This window comes from Neopelma chrysocephalum, unplaced genomic scaffold, assembly GCF_003984885.1.
Source record: "Neopelma chrysocephalum unplaced genomic scaffold, ASM398488v2 Primary Assembly neopelma1_135, whole genome shotgun sequence".
In the NCBI taxonomy this organism is placed as follows: domain Eukaryota; kingdom Metazoa; phylum Chordata; class Aves; order Passeriformes; family Pipridae; genus Neopelma; species Neopelma chrysocephalum.
The window spans coordinates 954,030-960,396 of NW_020897797.1; positions in this window are offsets into that span (position 1 = coordinate 954,030).

Genomic DNA, 6,367 nt, shown 5'->3' on the forward strand with positions numbered 1-6,367 from the left:
AAATGAAATGAAAACTGCCCTTTTGTGACCTTCAGGAGTATGTTAATGTAATCCCTTACCTACTAATGCACTTCAGATGGGTTCAGAAAGTCCTTCTCCTTTCCTCGCCTATGCAAGAAGAACTCAAATAAGGGCTTTAATATTTTTTCAATATACTATTAAACCTAAATTGCTTTTGCCTGGGAGAAAAGTAGGGAATTGTAACTGGCCTAAGGCAATCCCCCTTGTCACCTCCCTGTTACACATCACAGCCTCTCTGCATGTTGATTTTAAGACAGAATGACTTAAAAAAGGTTTTAGCAATGCTTATAGAGGTCTGGTGGGGATGGACCCCCTGTTCCCATGGTGGGACCCTCCCTGGCCATCTTCCAAATCCATCTTCGATCCAAACCTGGGCTGTCCTGTGATATAAATGGATGTTTTGCACAGCCAAGTGCCTCCTCAGCATCTAAGCAAGACTGTAGAGGCATTATATCTTTTCTGATAGCAGCATCAGAAACACACCATATATATCTAATGAAAGTTATTTGTGGCACATCTCTCAGGTAAAAGGCTGGGCTGGTTTGTGCAATCAGGCACAACACCAATTTCGCACTGATAGGTGAGGTCGTCTGGGGGAGAGGCGTGAGAGAGAGATTTAAGCAGCAAGCATAGCACTCCACATTAGAGGTGAAATTAAAGAACCTTTCTCAAAGGTGTTATGTTCCCAAAGTGATATATATATATAAAAGCTATGGTTCCATCTATAACGTTATGAATTGAACGTGTCTAAAATGTGTGTGGGATCCTTGACTCTAAACCTGAATTAACTATCTGAAATTCTGGCTTGCAGTGCTGGCCATGCTGTTGATGGTGATGCAGTCACCTTCAGGAGGATGAGCCATGACATCTTGAGGCTCTTCAGGAGGATGGAAATAGGGGCTGTGAGCATGCTGGGATGAGCAGCAAGCTCACATCATCACTTTGTGACTATTCCCATCACAAACCTGTTTTCCTCAACACTGAAGAAATCTTTCACTCTAATTAGAAGACACACAACTCCTCATTTACAACTCTTACATATCTAAAAATCAGGGGCCGATTAACTCAGTAAACAATCTTGGGCACCCACTTATCCTCACTGATAGCAAAACAGGATTTTGTTCCACTTCAAATGTGTTTGGCCCAGAAAGGGGAATTAATTTCCGCCTACAGAATGCATTGATCTTTTGCATAGCACCTGAGCAGCCCGTGGGTAATGTGGCTGTCTGCACAAACCTAGCTCCAGGGTGAAGCTGTAATATATACAATATAATGTTGTTGTCATCCAGCGATTTGCATTTGTTCCTTCTTCATATGTAGATTTTTATTTTTAGTATATTAATATAGTTTTTGCTGCAGGGGATACAGTTATGTAAAAGAATCATTCTTTTTTTATGCCAATGTTCTATTTTTATTTTTTGTAGTACATTATTCATGCAATACTATATATCGAATTCTGTTCCTGACTTGAAGACTGTGACCATCTACAGGGAGAGTCCTGTTCTTTTTTATTCTACTCAATACATCCTACCCACAAAGTTGTATCCAAGCTTCTTGCTGTTGAACATTAGGTGATGTGATGTGCTGTTTGTTCTGTCATGGCTCACCAAGGAAAAGCACAGAGCAGACAGAGTTTATTCAGGGGTGGTGGGATTTTTTTTTTTTAAATGTAGAGATTGTTGCAATGTACAGGGGTTATAGAGATGTAGCTATGTCAAGATCAAGAAGCTATGCCTGGAAATTGGAGCTCTGCCCTGGGAAAGTTTGCTGTTTCACACGTGCTTTCACAGCACACATGGCCTTTCTCAGCTCATCCTCTCCACAGGCACTGGAGAACTTTCCCTGCACAGCAGCTTGGTAAAATAACTTCTGTTTTGCCAAGGAAGCAAAGCTGGCTTCCAAGGTCTTCATCTCTAAACTTCAAAATCAAAATCCCAGCACAGATATCTTCAAGAGAAGGATTTAAATTTGGAAGATGGCTTTATATCATATAGCAAATAGAAGACCTGAGTAGAAGTATGAAGAAGGATAAGACAGATATAAGGTGTTTGCTACAGTTTACCTGCAGAGCAGATGCTGTGTGCTAGATGATGTTTCTGTATGACCCAGGTCATCATCCTCCATGTCAGAGGGGTGACAGCAAACACTGACCAGCCTCTGACCAGCATGCTTTTCCTCTGTGCACCAGTTCTGCATCTCATTTCCTGAAGTACATCTGTTTTTCATCCACACCTTAAATTTTCCAGCTACCGAGTGCTCACGGTGAGATGGTGCATTTTAAGCACCAACAACACTGTGCGTGTGTCTCAGTTACTGAACACAGAGGCTGTGAGGAGGCATGGAAAAGGTCCATCTAAGGACCAGATGACCACAGCCCTAGTGCTGTGCCAGGCTCATTTGGTATCACTGAACACTGAACTGGTCTGATAACATATCTTCTACCAGAGTAAACACTTAGTTTTAAACACACAAGTGATTATATGGGCTATATTGCTAGAAAAAAAGTGTGCATTTAAGTGTGGGGTCAGGGCCATGCTGCAGAGACAACCATGTAGCTTGATAAAATACCTGAATCATTGCAAGGCTTTTAAGTTAATTTTCTTGACTGCTACAGTGCTTCAGTGGGGCTGATCTTAAAAATTCTGACGGAGCTGTATGGTACCTACACTGGCTCCTCCTAAACAACAGTTGTCCTGGCCAGTCAATGAAAGTGTTGGATTTTGAATGCAGGGATCAATAATACTGCATTTTCTTAAATTTCTCATTCCCGCCAGCAACGCAAGAGAGAGTAAGACGCTCGATGGTGGAACAAGTGATCCTCTCTCCCCCTCTGCTGGAAAACCATGATATGACCTCCTGGCAGAAAAAGGATGAGATTCAAGTCATCCTCATCCCTGCCTATGGCAGGGAGTTGGAACTAGATGATCTTTAGCATCCCTTCCAACCCAAACCATTCTAGGATTCTATCAGATGTTCAGGGAACCAGATTGAGGTGAGTGTCCTGGCCCTCTTGGGGACAGAGTAAGGCATAAAATCTGAGCCAAAATCCCTCCCTAGTACAAGGCTGTGCCCTGCTATCCACTTTTTCCCATTTGTCTGGGTTTTGAGTTGTTTTTTTCAGAGATATGGACCCTACTGCCTTTCCCCAGTGTTGTCCCACATGTGGGGCCAGTAGCTGTGACAAAAGAAAACAAATTGTCAGACCACACCCAATCTCTAATATCATGACACTGGGCTAATGTTATCACCAATTATATCACGGGTAACACCTGAACCTAGTGGTCTTCCAGAGAAGACTGGATTGCATAAAAATTTGCTTCATCTTCACCAGTCACACTACCCCACCTTTCTAAAAGTCTGAAAGAGTAGAAATAAATCATATTCCCAAGATCTGCTGTTGTTTCTGCTCTTTAGTAACACCTCTGTGAATTCAAAAAAACCCCAACCAACAACAACAACACAAACTAAAACCAACCAAACAAACCAATCCAAACAAACAAAGAAAAAAACCCCCAAATTCCAAATCTATATAATAGACCTATATTATATTAAAAATCCCATCAGTCACTAAGTAGCTGAAAAGAATAATTCAGGGAAAATAAGTGTGCTAGATGCTGTGCTTGCAGCCCTTGGACTGATGCAACTACATAATACACTATTAGCAGAACTGCAGGAAAAAAACCATCCAAATAATGAAATTTTAAATTTTTAAACAGGCCAGAATGGTTTGTTCTGGGGAGATTCTGCATACGTAGGGAGTGTTTGGGGCTGCTACTCTCAGTAGTGGTGTTTGGTTTTATTCACATCAGGGCTGTGCCTGGGAATTCCTGTTCTGGGTCGGTGCCTCTAAGACACAAACCCAGAGCAAACCCCATGCTCCTGCTCCAAACTGCTGCCTGTGGAATAACAGCAGAGGACAAGGTGGTCATTGTGTTTTACTGGGACGTCACTATTCCTGGCAATTTGCAGCTTGGTGGGGACCAATGGGAGGCACCAGCACTATCAGAAGAGATGGGGTAGGAGGGGAAGGGCTAGTGAAGGGATTACCTGCATTCCCTCCAGCATTTCAGGGAGGGTGTAAAGTGTTTTGTTGTCTCTTGACATCTCTGTCTAGTTTCTCGAAGGAAAGTTTCCCGTGTGGTGCATTAAAAGGTGACTTATGTAGAGCAGCATCAGCTCTTTGTCATCAGGCTTTCCCCAAAAGTCCGGAGCAAGGGAAAAAAGTTGGATTCCACCTCTGCACTGTTTGATCTGTACAACAACACTGTGGCTACACCATGCTCCCCATGCAGTTATTGCAGCCTGGAGCGATTTATGGCAACCCTGGGGCTGCTGTCGAGGGGAGGTGAGGCTAGTGGGGTCCCACTAGGGCTAGCACTCACAAAATGCATGTTTTCAAGAAACTTCTGGCATTTTTTTAATGTTTTTAGAGTGCATATAGAGGAATCTGCCCCATCCTTTTCCACAGGACCACGGCTCTGAAGTCACAACCTCCTGATTCTCCAACAGTGCTTTAATTCATGGTCTGTGTTCATACCACTCATAAATCCTCCCCAGCTACATGTACACAAAGCTGGCATTGATTTCAATCATGCTGCGATTCCAGCCCTGGCTTGGGGGAATTCCCTGCCAACTCTCAGCTCGGCAGGACCCCCCTTTCTTCTCCAAGACCACCACGCAGCGGCAGGACTTTTCATGCGGTGAGGAATGAGACTCGTGCTTCAAGTCATGTCTCTGACAAATAAGCCTTTCCCTCCTTCCCGCTCCCCCCCAATTTCTCTTCCTGTTATTTTTCATCTCTCCTCAAGTTTGGCTCTGGAAAGCAAACTCAGGTTAGGCTGTGAGAGCATCGGTCCCACTCCTGAAGGCACTAGAGGTGCTTGGGGCAAGGCTTTGCTCAAGGCCCATGTGCAGAGGGGGATGGGACAGAGGGGAATTGCTTCGGACTGAGAGAGGGTAGGTTTAGATTCGATATTAGGAAAAGATTCTTCCCTGTGAGGGTGGTGAAACACTGGCACAGGTTGCCCAGAGGAGCTGTGGTTGCCCCATCCCTAGAAGTGTTCAAGGCCAGGTTTAGCAACCTGGTCTAGTGGAAAATGTCCCTGCCCATGGCAGAGTGGCTGGAACTAGATGATTTTAAGGTTGCTCCATGGTTTTTTTCCAGGCAGCTCTTTGGGAATGATCTATAGGAGAGGTGCTATGTCTTGTTATGTGGGATTAGGGTCAACTAATGAGTATTGCTCAGGGTGCCAATGGCTTCCTGCCCACCCAAGCCCCGTAGACAGCCACCTCTGAATACCAGCACCCAGGCTCTGTGCAGCAGCCATCTCTACTTGAAGAAAAACATCAAGCACTTCTGCAGAAAGAGATGAAATAATATTTGATCAGTTATGGAGGGGAAAAAGGAAGTCCTGGGGCAATTAGTTCTCTTCTTGCCAAGCTAACCAGCCTTGCTTTTCCTGGGAGACATGCTCTGTAAAAACATGGGCTCAATGTTTGGACAGATCCTTTCAGTGTGTTCTCCAGGGCAGAAATATCCAGTGATAGGAAAAGTCTTGTTTGCCCTAATTTAGCTGGTCTGTCCTTAGGACTTTGAGAAACAGCTCACCATGGAAAGGGTGCTTCACCAGGGAATATGTGTGGGCTTCAGCAAGGATGATTGTTTTTGCTGGACTCTGCTATCCAGAGATGAAGGAAACATTTGGTTCCTCTGGGGAAATGTCTGTTTTAATCACTCTGGCTTCTCTGTGGAGAAAAGCCTGGTGCAGGCTGGGCTGCTGCAGAAGGGTGGGTGTCACCCATGGGGAGACCTAAGAAGAGGTGGGGTAAGAATTACTGCTGGGCATGGTGGGGCTCAGTTTTGCTTGCCCCAGGTGTGAGAAGACACCTGAGAACGTGTGTGAGGGGGTTGGAACTAGGTGACCTTTAAGGTCCCTTCTTAAACCATTCTAAGATTCTATAAGCTGCCATGTATATGGACATCATGTGGGCACAAATGGTGCTGCAGGGGCACCCATGCCGAGGGCAAGTGCCATTCTTTCACTCACAAAGCAAACCAAAGCTGATCATTCCTATTCTAAACCCATCCTAAACGTGCCACAGTGTGGGCATTTGTGGTTCAGGGAACCACGGGTGAGGTCGGGGAGTGCTGGACAGGCTCAGCCCTGCCCAGGTGAGGCTCTCCCCGCCCCGGGGGCAGACCCAGGCTTGGCCTAGGTGTGTTTAGGGCTTGCCCCGCCTCACCTGGCGTGGCTGCAGGACGGGCAGCGGAGCAGGGAGCAGCTGTGGGAGACTCCGGCTGGAGACAGGGCAGGGAACATGCTGCTGGGCTGAGCCGCTGGAGCCG